Source organism: Aegilops tauschii, chromosome 2, assembly GCF_002575655.3.
Source record: "Aegilops tauschii subsp. strangulata cultivar AL8/78 chromosome 2, Aet v6.0, whole genome shotgun sequence".
Taxonomy (NCBI): domain Eukaryota; kingdom Viridiplantae; phylum Streptophyta; class Magnoliopsida; order Poales; family Poaceae; genus Aegilops; species Aegilops tauschii.
This window is the reverse complement of record NC_053036.3, coordinates 73,095,060-73,109,260: the sequence shown is the minus strand read 5'-3', so window position 1 is coordinate 73,109,260 and position 14,201 is coordinate 73,095,060.

The following is a 14,201-nucleotide window of genomic DNA, read 5'->3' as shown; positions in this document are numbered from 1 at the left end:
AAATTTGCATGTAGCCCACTAAAAATATCTGGGCCTAAATCAGCATAAGATTTCATACTTTTCTGGTAGGCATGTGCCCATAGTGGGCCTTTAACAGGCCTAAACATAATTTGGGCCCTCAGTAACAATAGGCCGTTTACAGGTGTAAATATCTCGAGCCCATAGAAAACATGGGCCTTTAAAAGACCGAATGTGAGATTGGGCCCATTTACGATGCGGATCTTTCACAGGCCGAAATTCGGACGGGTCGTAAATGCGCCGACCTAATACATGGGCCTTTAACAGGCCGAAAGTTTGGTCGGGCTAGATTATCGTCATTTTTATATGGGCCGTTAATGGGCCCGATGTGACGTTGGGCCACATATGGCCCATGGATTTCGTCTGACGTTAACAGGCCGAAAATCACAACAAGCCGAAAGTGGCCCAAATCTATAGTGGGCCTCTAACAGGCCGAATGTCAGACATGGCCGAATATGACCCAAATCCTTCACGGTCGTTTATGGGCCGAAATTTTCAATGGCCTGTAAATGGGCCCAAATGAAGCAGGACCTTTAACAGGGCGGAAATACACCGGGCCATAATTCGGCCCATATACTTAGCGGACTGTTAACGGGCCAGAAGTGACCATGGGCCGCGATGATGACAAGTTTAGGACAGGCCGTTGACGGGCCGATTTGACACTAGCCGTACGGGCCTTAACTGAGAATGTTGGGCCTTTAGCTGGGCCGGCCCATTATGGTCCACAAAATCTCGCGGGCCTTTAGCTGGGCCGGCCCATTATGGCCCGCAAAATCTCATGGGCCTTTAGCTGGGCCGGCCCATTATGATACGCAAAATCTCGTGGGCCTTTTGCTGGGCTGGCCCTTTATGGACCGCAAAATCTTGTGGGCCTTAGTTGGGCCGGCCCATTTAAACTTTATGGGCCACTTTTGTGCCGGTCCACGTGTCAACATATCATAGGCGCATCTCGCCCATTGGATGAGTGACACCTGTGCCAACGCGGAGCTGACACGTGTTTCCGTCAGCCAATCAGAATTTTACACGTGGAAAATCCCCATTGGTCCGGGCTGTTAACGGGTTATCGGATCCAAAACCGGACCCGATAGCTTAACGGCGTTCCGTTACGGTGGATGCCACGTGTCGGTCACCCTTGACGAAAGCACTTCTGTGACGCGCGATTTATCGTCATGGAATTGGACACTTCCGTGATGATAATTTTGGTAATGTCATGGGACACTTCTACGACAGCAGAGGTATGACTATCTTGATTCAGTCATAAAATTGTCTTGGATGTACATGCACGACAGAAAACGTGACCTACTGTGACAAACATGTATCATCACGGAAGTGTATTTTTCTGCAGTGTAGGCATCCATTGCTGCGTACAGGATGTGATCTTCATCTAATGTCTTCGACTCCCATGCATGATGAAACTCGTGGTGAGGTTTCTTCAGTTTAGCGTACGAATGATCAATCATGGCTGCTGCCAGGGTCAGCATTGAAGGCTGAGAGGAGGACACCAGGCTTGCCTTCTGGAGATCGAAGGGCTGACCTACAACGAGGCCTATCCGAACCAGGACATCCCTGTCGTTCCTAAAGTCTATAGTAATGAATTTCACTCTTTCGTCCTTCGGGAAGTTCTTAAAATCCTGGCACTCAATGTCGGCATGGTATATGTGTTAGACCAAGCACACGTTATGTACGCAAACCTGGATCATGGCGGGCTTCTTCTTCTCTGCCTCCTTTAGAATCTTCTCTCTTTGCAGGACTGTTGTGTACTCAACATCTAGCCCAGCGACCCACTCATCCGTTGAACTGTTGAACATGCGTAGGAAGCGAGCAAGGCATGCTTTCACCGTCGCGGATCCACGTGTGTAGATGACGATGAACTCATCACCGGTGATGGCTCTAACCTGGTACTCAACGGCAACCATGGAGATTTGGGAGGCCATGGATTTTGGAGGAGGGTTAGGAGAAGTTGAACAGGTGTAATGTGAAAGGACGGGACGACTGGGAGCGAACTGTTGTAAGGAACTGTACAAGTAGAAGACGGGGACGAGTAGGGCGTGCGAATGGCGTGGGGTTGCTGGCTTGCCCGGTGGATAAACGGCTGCAAGCCCCCAAAGAGTTCTCGAGAACTATGCGGGACCAACTAGATGTCATGTCTACTAGACCCATATCGTAGGCCTGACGGTATAGCTTCTGCCTGTTCGCACGCCATGCCAGCGCGTGGGTAACTTCACTTAATTCCGTCAACCATCGCGCCTCCCACGACCTTCGCCTCCCTCGCGCGGTCGCGCCCTTTGAGACTTCGACCGGCTATAAATGAGCAATTTTTTTTGCCTACTCCGCATGCATGATACTCCCTCTGGTCCTTTTTACTTCCGTCAACCTTTTGCAAAGTGTTTGACCAAATTTATACTAAAAATATCAATATCTACAATACTGATTATAATGAGTATAAGAACTACGTTTTATAATGAGTATAAAAATATTGATTTGACATTGTGAATGTTGATCCATTTTTCTATAAGTTTGGTCAAAGTAGAGGTACATTGACTACAGACAAAACTTAAATGCACAATGCAGACTAGTTCCTCCGTCCAGGTGCGTGCCATGTCCTATCTTGTCATCACAACAAGGGCCCTATTTGGATACTCTAACTCAGTTAAAGGTTAGAGTTAGATTCTAATCCTGAACTAACCTTGAAGTAACTCTAGCGAAAGAGGTGTTTGGATGAAAGGGTTAGATGGAGCGCGGATACAGTGAGGTGCCTTCATGGGCGGTGCGAGAGGGAGGGAGGGAGGGATAGGACGAGAAGCTTCGAGGATGTGGGGAGGGATCTGCTACAGGGAGAGCGAGAGAAAAATGTGTTTTTTAGTGTCCCAAGAAGAACTAACCCAAATAAGCACCTCTTGGGTGGGTTAGATTTTTTGAATGGGTTAGATGCATCTAACCCAAACTAACCCTCTTGTTTGGATATTTTTGGGTTAGTTGAGTTCAAACTAACCCAGACTAACTCTAACACATGGATCCAAACAGGGCCAAGGTTAGCTATTAGAGTACTACTACCTCCCTTCTAGTTTAAATGGCTCGATTCGAAATTTCACCTACTCTTAGCAAGATAGCGGAAGTGGAATAGTTTTTGTAGTCTGCAAAAGTACTCAACTAATGATGTCGTTCTTCACAAAAAAAATGTGTTTACCAATGCATGCATGAACACTAGTTACTCTAACCCCCCTCTCTTCTTTAATTCTTTGCCACATCAGCATGTTTGCTATTCCCGTGTGCATGATACCAGCTAAGATACCACCATTATGGCCAGCCTTAATCATCGCATGCAATAATTTAGTGCACCTTGAAATATGAACATGTGTGGGGCGTGTATGTTTTTAATGACTTGAGACTATACCTAGCCCGGCATGCAAGATGAGACTTATTATGCACCGTTCCCCATACCTGCAGGAAGCCCGTTCGTCTCCAAACATTTTCCTCTCCATGTGTGGAAACAATATGCCTGCCAGACTCTCCTTCTCCCTCCGGCGGTCCCACCACTCCACCCCGTGTGGAAAAAATCTACATGCATGACTCTCCTACCCCCGCGCTCGTCCAATCCGTTGTGACCAGCAATATTTCCACTCCTTCCCTCCCCCTTAATTTACTCCAACAAATATGCCCACGTAGCTGTTACGTTAATCACGCAACATATCTTCCGGGACGCTACTTCAGTTACTTAACTGCAGGTGCATTGGGTCACTGACATATGGGCCCAACAGGGTTCTGGCCCACATGTCAGTGACGCAACTGGACCTGCAGTTAAGTCAGTGACGCTCAGTCCATATCTTACGTAGGTGTGCCATTGCTCGCTATAAATACTGCGCCTCCCACGGCATTCGGAAGAACGTTCACATTCATCGCTATCTCCTCCCCCTCCCTCTCACGTTGACCACCATGGCATCGCCCCTCCCAAGCCCTAGGCGCCCCTCGCTGCACCGCCTGGACGGTCACACGTTGCCGTTCCGTTCCTCGCCGCCACTAATCAAGGAGGACGCGTCGGCGTTCCACTCCTCGTCGCGACGCGTCGAGGTGGACGCGTCGGTGTTCCCAAGCTCGCCAGCACGCGCGTCGGAGTTCGCGTCGGCTCCCTGCTATGAGGAGAACGCCGTGCCGCCCGCCGAGCCCCCCCAGCCTTGATGAGCTTTGGAAAGAAATGGATGTCGCCATGTGGGAGGCTTTGCCGCTGGCAGAGAAAGCCAAAATAGAGGCGGAGAAGAAGGCCGAGGAAGAGAAGCGCGCCGCGGGGCAAGCTGCCTGGCAGGTCTATGTCGCGTCCGAGAGAGTCAGGCAATTGGCTCTTTGGTAGAAGGCTCGTGCAAGGGCCGTGAGGGTGGCAGATTACGCCCGTGCCAAAGCCCTGAGTGCAGTCGGGCCCAAGCGCCTCATCTACGCTTGGCGGTATGTGGACCGGGTGCATGCTTCCAGCGAGGAGGAGTACCTGTTGGCGCCGGATCACCACACCGGTGAGATCACGCTCGCCCGCCGACAAGCCGCCAATCAGCACCTCGCGAGTTGCGAGGCTGAGGAAGAGGCGTTGTGTTGGTGCGCTGGGAAACGGCCGTGCACCAGGGCACTCGTGGCGCGCCGCAAGCGCTCCTGCGAGCGTCGTGACTTTTAGTAGGAGTATAATTTAGTTTCGTAAGGTGATCTCATTAGTTTTGGGACGCAAATGATAAATCCCGAACGTTCGGGAATTATTAGCGTCCTTAATTAAGTATGTAAGAGGGAAAGTCTGGAAACCTTGTGTATCCGTATGCATTTTGTAAGTAGGTGCATATAGCACAAACTTTACTATATACTATCGCACTACACGTCTCTCTCTATATATGCTTGCAGACTGTGCTACTCGCTCCGTCCAGGTGAATAAGTCATCTTTGGTTCTGCACCGTGACCAAGAAGGAGGGAAGACTTTATACACCTAGACGGAGGGAGTACTACTATTACTTATCTACGTGCAAATGCACGTTTTAACATTACGATGCGGTTTTTGTAAAAGTAGAAAAACAACACTAGTCAAGCTTGTGAAACGATTCAATGCAAAAATGCTCGTTTGATTGTTTACTTTTAGCTTCCTTCTCTGTGGTTATTTCTCTGTCGTACTTTGTACGGATTATCTCACTGGTCGGAAAGGCATGCAAATTCCCAAACCACTTCCTACACCCTGTATCGAATTTTTTGCCTAACAAGTTGTGCCGTGCAATTGGAATTCCAACTTGAGTACTAGTACTACTAGTAGGAGTACCAGGGGCCAGTTTGTTTAGGCTTCTAGATTAGTAGTAATCCCATTACTACTAGCTCCGTCCTAGTTTATTGGTCCCCATTGTAATCTGTGTCAAATTTTGATCATAAATTTAACTAATGAAATGTTTGTGCATGCACTAACATTTTATCAGTTAAAACTTTGGTCAAAATTTACCACAAATTAAAATGGTGACGAACCGGGACGGAGGTACTAGTAGTAGTTTAGAAGCCGAAATAAATGAGTGAGGCACCTTAATGTTACTCTCCACTGTGACTAGTCTTATGGGAAAAGCTAGGGAAGAGACGGCTTATTTTTTAAGCCACGAAAAGAACTGGCCCTAGGAGTAGTAGCTAGGGATACTAGGAGTAGTAGCTAGGGATCGAGTGTGCGAGATGAACCGGAGAAACTAAGTGCAGAGAGATGAAATGCAAAAAAGACGGAGGGATGTGATGGTTGCTTGTCCGTTTATTTTAGCAGGCCACTTATTACTGGCAGTGGTTGGGTTTTGTGATATGACGGCTTTACTGCCGCGCCACGAGCAGGGTGAGAGTGAGACTCCCGTGCAGCGCCTCCCTCTACACTTGTACTACATCGGTCGGGGTTTATTAGTCCCCCATTGAATTTGACTGAAGATTTAACTGACAAAGTGTTAGTACATGTCAACAAAAACTATATCGTTGGATTCGTATTTGAACATAGTTTTCAATGATATAATTTTAGGTGACATGCATCAGCATTTATCGTACTATATATAATGTTAGTTCAATTTTTGGTCGTACTAATCTATAGTAGTAAGGTGCCCGTGCGTTGCACGGAAGAGTGAAATGCATTGATCGGGGAGTTGTTTATTTTGACAAAGGATGTGGGGGTCATCTCTAGAGCTCACAAACATCCGGGTGAAATAGATAAAAAGATATCTTTTGCAAACAAAAGCGTTCAATTGTTCAACCTGCATGCAGAACTTGTGAAGAAATAACACTTATTGTGCTTTGCAAGAAATGATCTTTAAGAATTAGTTTTTGAGTATCAATTGTTATACATGTTGGCTACAGATGACATGGCACTTTCTTATAGTCAATAGTTGGCTATACTATTAAGTATTAACCATGCCTTTATACACCTAGACGGAGGGATGAAATCAGGATGACTTGGAAGGGGGCTGAGGATATGTAAGAAATGGTTCATCATAAGTCTTTCACCAGTACTGTAGTAAAAATTCATACATGGATGATTCTAGACTAAACCATTAATGGATACACTTTTATTCATGCGCGATACTCCAATAGAGCAAGATCATGCATGGAAGTCTCCACATGCTTAGACAGCGGATTACATTGAGCGAAGACTAATGATCAACATTTAACTTGGTAATGCAGATGTCCAGGTGAACCTCCTTGGAGTCCCCGTGCACATTGTTGGGGGTCAAATAATACCATGCGTCTTCCATGTCCACATCGGCGGGAAGGTCCCAGCTCGGCAGAGTCCAAGTCAGTACAGTGTACACGACTTGCAGGCTGGCTACAAATTCGTACAGAAAGTTAAAAATAAACAAATCCATCCTTAATCTTGTATTCTAAGTACTCCGTGGGTTACAGTGCCAGTACAGTAGCGAAAGAAGTATATATTAAAAAATATGAAAAGCTAAAGTTTAGGACATAATTCGAACTCAGGTCATCGCGCTGCGAGCAACCGGCCTAAACCAGTACACTAGGTGTTGGTTGTGGAGAATGCAGGAGATAAACCTTTATAACAATGAGCCCGTCCGTTGCAACGGATCCAAAGTAGAATAATACATATTCACAAATTTGAAAGAAAACAGTTTACTTTTGATATACATATAACTAAAAATATCTTATGTTTCACTCCAAATATATTCTTTGGGCTGTTTTGATGAAGTAAGGGAGGAATGTGGTTGGTTTCAAGATACTAAGGGGTTTTGTGTAAACTGGAGCAGAGAAGTGGGAATTGTTGCAAAAGGCCACAACTTACATCACAGCCGTTAGATGCAGATCTAATGGTCAGAAATGGCGGATGGAAGACACACCATCATCACCAACTGAGTCTTTTAGACGAGTAGGAGTAGAGAAAAAACCGAGTTGGTGATGATGGTGTGCCTGCCATCTTATAATATAGACTTTCCGATCTATATCTGACGGATAGAAAGCAAACTATGACAATTTTACAAAAGATACCCGCATCTCTCTCCACATTTACAGATAAGGCCTTGCCTCGTTCATCCTTATCTCCCACAACCTCATTGCTGAGCAATTACAAAAGGAAGTCTCTGGAACAATCTGGCATGGTGGCCGCTGCCGGCGCCGTCCATCCCCATGCCTCCGCCCGGTCCGACCACCAGTCACCACCACGCCCCACTCCTCCTCACCTCTATCATCTTTCTCGACATATCATTTTTTTAATGAAATGGTCGACATACCATTTTCCGATAAAATTCTCAAGATATCATTAGTTTTTACACATGGGATTACTCCTGCATGGGTCAATCACAACAGGTGTTTTCTAAAAAAATGCATCTTGATGTTCCGTGCAATGCACGGGCATCTTGCTAATTTTTTTGCAAACAATTCCAAACACCACGTAGACACGGTCTTTGACCATTTTACAACTATGTTAGTATCATTGTTAGTGGTCAGCCGGTGCAAGTTATAGCCCCGGGTGTTTTAACCTTTTCTTTAGTAATGATATCTGGCGATTGTTCGGCACGAGCTCAATCCTGGCGAATCCCACGTAACCGTCAGATTTCCATCTGACGGTGGCCTGTTTTTAAGCCATAGTATTTGACAAAACTACCACCATTACACACGTACTGTAACTGCGTCGTGGGCGTTTGCAACTGCCATGTCTCCCAGCGAACGTTTGTTGGGGATTGGAGTTAGCACCGATGGCGGTTCGTAGTCGTTCCACGCTCGGGCATTGAAGTTTGTAACTATTTTAGATTAGAATATACTACTCCTCCGGTGCTAGTAGTAGAGCGGAGTCCTACTCCACTACTACTCTACTCAAGCAAGTTAGGGCATAGTAGTAGGTACTGTTGGGACTACCAGTACTGTGATCACTCAAGCAAGTTGTCTGACTTCGATATGACCCTACGCTGCTGGTATGTGTCTCGTAAGTCAAGCGGCGTGTTGTAGTCATCATCACCTGTCCACTTCCCGCAACACATATTCGCTTCTCCATCTTTGTCCGCTCTTCCATCCCCGCTAAGGCGCCTCCCCCTCGTCCAATCTTCCATCCCCTGCTAAGGCGCCTCCCCCCTCATCCGAAACCCAAGCACTAACAATGGCAGAACCGAGCAGCATCCGCCGAAAGAGTTGCTGGAATTCGCTCCCCATAGAGGTAATCAAGCTCATTGTTTCGCGTGTGGACAATCTCAGTACCATGCCGCTCGCTGCGTGCTTCTCGGGGCTGTACCGTTTACTCAAAGCCCTCAGGCCGGAGCTTTTTAAGCCAGCTCCTTGCTTGCTGATGCTGCCTGATCTTCAGAAACGGCATGTCACGAAGCATAACTATCGTAGGGTGGCGAGCATCAACCCCCTTGACTGCGATCCGATCCTCGTCACCCTCAACTACATTAACGGTATGTACTGGGTCGGCATGAACACATCCTGGATGGTGCTCGTCGACGGTCGCGGCAGCTGGATGCTCGTGGAGGTCTACACCCGGCAATTGATCCCCCTTCCTTCGATTAACACTGCACTGCTTTGGCACCGCGTCCCAGAATACTCGGAATCTTGTAGTAGCCAACATGATACCAAGTTTGATTTGCTCAAGGTTGTAATCTGCCAAGTGCCCACAAGATCTGCGAATTATAAAGACTTCAGGCTAATTGCGTTCTTCAACCGCGGTCTCGCCTATCTGACAGGTCACTGCGGTAAGTGGATAAATCTGCACGTCCATCGCATGATCATACATCCTCCATGGTTCTCTGATGCCATTGAACACAAGGGATTCATTTACGCTGTCGACTCCTTCTATGGCTCGACGTATTGCTGGCCTACTCCAGTCATCGCTACAAACGGCTATTACAGCAGTATGTTACTTTCCTATGATATCATGATGGCTTGCTTATATTACTGTCAACATTTATTGAAAAAATATTCATGCTCATAACATGCTATTCTTAAGATTGACTACATCAAGAGCCCTTTTTTATTTGACTCCAACTTTTTTTTGAGGGTTATTTGACTCCAACTTGATATGATGTTGTAGGCCGCCTGGTGTCCCTACCCTTCCTAATCCCAGAACCTTTCAAAGAAAAGCGGCATGGAAGTTGCAGGTGGTTCCTGGCTCGACCAGACAATGGCGAACGATTGATGATCGTTCGCACATACCGGACATGTTGTTTCGCGGAATACAATCACAGTCACTGCAAGGTCTTTGAGCAGGATCCCAGCTTCTCTGGGCCTTCAGGAATTTTTGACTGGAGGTTGGTAAGTAGCCTTGGTACACGCTCTCTGTTTGTCGGACTGAATTATCCGATTAACCAGGAGATAACCGACGACAAGGATCATGATGGCAGCGCGGTTTCGTTCATCAGGCAAAACTGTGTGTACACAGCGTACCATGCGTCTCTGCATGCACCATACCCTGATATGTGCTGCCACGCTCTGCAGCCCAAAGTAGGAGAGAGGGTCGCAAGTATCAGACTTTGACCTGCTGGCTGGAGTTTCCCCCGTTAGGCACCCATGTGGTTCATGCCGTCAGCCAATCTCCACAGCTTAATAAATAGTAATGTCTAACTGAGCCAGTTAGTTAGATGCGTACACTTGGTGTAGTAGGATCTTAATTTAGTTTGATGCATACACTTGTTCTTTTTTGGTAGCCCTTTTGTAATGATGGCTGATGTTTGGTTTGGAAGAGAGAGCTACGTCTTCACTCTTCTGGCCTGCTTACTACTTCTGTTGCACCCCCAGCCCTGGTTGCTACTACTGCTGTTTTCAATGTACAATTTGTAGTATATTTCATCTGTTGGTTGAATAAATGTGTTGTTAGAATGACAAACACAATGTTTTGGAAGTCGTTGCATGGTTCGATCCTTTAGTGCCCCGTACCGTACGTAGCGCATACTATTTTTCATACGGAACACATTTTCCACTTGTTGATAACATGCAGCCCACTGATGAAGGCCCAATAGAGAAGCCCATAATTAACTGGAAGGGAGGCTCTGAAATGAATCCGGCCCAGGTACATGCTCATGGTCCCCTAAACATAAGTAAGTAAATAAGTAAATAAAGCGAAATGCTCATGCACTAGTTCTTTAAATTCATGATTTAAGAGGAGGATATTATTTCCTATGGTAGTGTTGTTACGTTCAGTCGATATTATTCTTAGGCAAAGATAGCGACCAGTATTCTTTCTCCCAGCATTTTCTTCCTGCAACCAGCGGACCCATGCAAATCGTAGTCAACGTCGTAAATAGTTCCGGTCCATTTTTATTTTTCAATAAGAATGTCCAACCCAGCCCAGCACATTAGCCACAACACTTTATCCTCCGCCTTGGTGCGCTTGCCGCGGCGCCGCCGTCCGGCCCTGTCAACATAGTATTTTTTGAAACGGTCCCTGTCAACATAGTGAATCGGGAGAGGATTGTAGTTGTGAGTATGACAGTACAGACCCACCAGGTCCACTCCCGAACACAAGCAAGCACCTATTTTACTACTCAGATGAACCCCTCGTTTTTGTACTCTAATCCACCCTGCTGATATTTGGGACCCACATCATTTTCAACGTATAGTCAATTAACGACAGAATTGCACAACTTTTTTTTGAGTAGTAATTCGAAGGAGCAGGCTATAAACTGGGTTGTGCGGTGTCTGTGGCCCGTCTAACAACATGACTAGCCCAGCAGTTTTTTCTTTGGGAAAATAGGTAGCCCAGTATTTCGTTTAGAAGAATACCCAAGCTAGGCCTATTTGTTTTCTCTGACTTACTGGGCTGCAAATCTTTCAAGACGAGGAGGGATGCATTCCGGCCTGGCCAAAGATTATGGTCAGTGTCTGTTAAAAGTAATATCAAAAGGGGTTGAAAATTCCAAAAAAATTATAGCAAATGGGATATTAGTTTATTTTTTGTTTTTGTTCTTCACTGATATCTTATACTCCCTCCATCCCAAAATTCTTGTCTTAGATTAGTCTAGATATGGATGTATCTAATACCAAAACGTGACTTGATACATCCGTATTTAGACAAATCTAAGACAAGAATTTTGGGACGGAGGGAATATTTCATTGGATTTAACATGACATAGTACTAATTTAAATTTAAATTTATTTTAGTATGGCTACTAATTTTTGGATTAAGAATATTTTGTTCCCCAGCAAAAATTTGGAATTTTCAAAATTTCCCACATATTTAGTTAATTTTTTAACCCTGGTACTCACCAGAAAATGGGCAGCAATTCTAAAAATGGAAAGCAGGCTGCAATAAATTTCATATGAATTAGAAAATGAGTAAAAATTATAAAAAATAATAGCAAATGGGCTGTACACGCCACAGATTTCGAGGCTGACTTGTTTACGCAAGGCTTTGTCAGTCAACACACGATTCTAGCAGCAGTGACTGTTGGATGTCCATCCAACGGCCAACGTGCTTCTTCAATCTCTGATCTTTCTGCTCCAGCCGCCTAAACTAGCGCCGGCGGGACTGCCTGCTCCCTCCTCTTTTGGCCCGCTGTGATGCCGCGCAGGCTTCCCCGGCCCACCCTACTCCCTCCGCTGGCCTGGCCGCACGCAATCAACCGCCTCCTTATTACGCAAAAAAAATGATTCCTCCCACTGACATTTCGGGCGCACCGGTTGGTATGCTGACCTGTGGGCCTACTAAGTTGACACGTACGCAAGGCTTGTCAACTTAGTCAACAAATGATTCTAGCAGCAGTAACCGTTTGATTTCAATCAAACGGTCCTGCTGCTTCTTCAATCACTGCTCTTCTTGCACCAGCCGCCCAAACCAGCCGCCGGCGAGACCGCCTGCTCCTGCCTCCAGTGGCCGGCTGTGCTACCGTTGAGGCCTCACCACCCACTACTACTCCCACCGCTAGCCAGGCCCTGCGGCGACGACAGCTCACATCGCAGCTGGACCAGCGAACCCTCGTACTCCTCTCCGCATGGGCATCCACTGCCGCATCTTCCCTGGCTCCGCGTCATCCCCTTCCTAGGCCTCGCCGTCGTCCACCACTTTGGATGCGCTCAGCGCGGAGTTGTCAACATGGTCAACGAACGACACCATCGGAAGTAGACTGTGCGTGGAGAGGCTGACAGCTGGGTCCACGGCCGCATGCAAGGAAATGCTTCCTTATTACGCGCAAAATAATGATTCCTCCACCTGACAGCTGGGACCCACCGCAAGGGCCTCTGTATTTCATGAAAAAAACATTCCCACCGCTGAACAGGTCGGACCCAAAACCTATATCTTTGCACGCAAGGAAGTGCCTCCTTATTACGCACAAAAAAATGAATACCCCCTGCTAGCTGGGACCCACAATAGTGGGAGGCTGTCTTGTGGGCCAACTAAGTTGACGGGGACGGAGGGCTTTGTCAACTTAGTCAATATGAATGATTCTAGCTCCAGTGACGGTACGATGTCCATCCAATGGCCGTAGTGCTTCTTCAACCTCTGGTCTTCTTGCTCCAGCCGCCCAAACCAGCGCCGGTCGTGCCTCGTGCTCCTGTCTCCCGTGGCCGGCTGCGATGCCGCGGAGGCCTCAGCGCCCCTACTACTCCCACCACTGGCCAGGCCATCCCTCTACTCACCCACACCCCCTGTTATTCTGCGGCGACGGCAGCCTCACACCCCAGCCGAACCAGTGAACCCTCGTACTCCTCTCCGCGTGGGCATCCACTGCCGCGTCTTCCCTAGCTCCGCGTCGTCCCATTCCTAGGCCTCGCCGTCGTCCACCGCGTTGGTGCTCTCGGCGCGGCATGGTCAATGTGGTCAACGACCGCCTTCCATCCGAAGAGTACTGTACATGCAGAGGCTGACAGCTGGGTCCACGGTAGCCGCAAGGAAGTGCCTCCTTATTACGCGCAAAATAATTATTCCTGCACCTGACAGCGGGGACCCACCGGACGGGCCACTGTATTTCGTGAAAAAAATGTTCCCCCCTGACTGCTGGGACCCACCAGCTACATCTTCGCACGCAAGGAAGTGCATCCGGGCAAAAAAAAAACGATTCACCCCCTGACTGCTGGAACCCACCAGCTATATCTTCGCACGCAAGGAAGTGCCTAACAGTCGGGACCCACCTGGTCAAAGCGTACGTAGCGTTGCCATTCTAGGCCTTCCTAGGCTCTGCGTCGTCCACTTCCTAGGCCTCGCCGTCGTCCACCGCCTTGGTGCTCTCGGCACGGCTTGGTCAATGTGGTCAATGACCGACTTCCATCAAAAGAGTACTGTACGTGGAGAGGCTGACAGCTGGGTCCACGGCCACAGCCCAGTTTTTTTTGTGATTTGCCAAGTAAGTCACTTTGTCAGGCCTGTTGGGCTGCAAATCTTTCAAGACGAGGAGAGCTTCATTCGGCTGGCCAAGAAAATGGCCTATCAGTAATGAGAAATGGGTTGTACATTTTTAAAACACATCAAACCGGCAATTACTTTCAAATTTCTTTTTTTCATTTCGAGATTTTAAATTGCTTTGATTTTTATGCGTGGACAATTTGTTGGATTTTATATTGATATACATTTATTTTTAAAATTAGTTTGAATGTGACTCGAAATTTTGGGATTATAAACAGTTCGGACCGCACCGAAATATGCAAAATTTCGTATAATTTTTTAACCGTGGCCACAATATGGGCTGTAATGCTAACAAAGAGAATATGGGCTCCAAAAAAAACCTTAAGAATTAGCAAATGGGCTGTAAATTATTAGAAATAATGGCAGATGG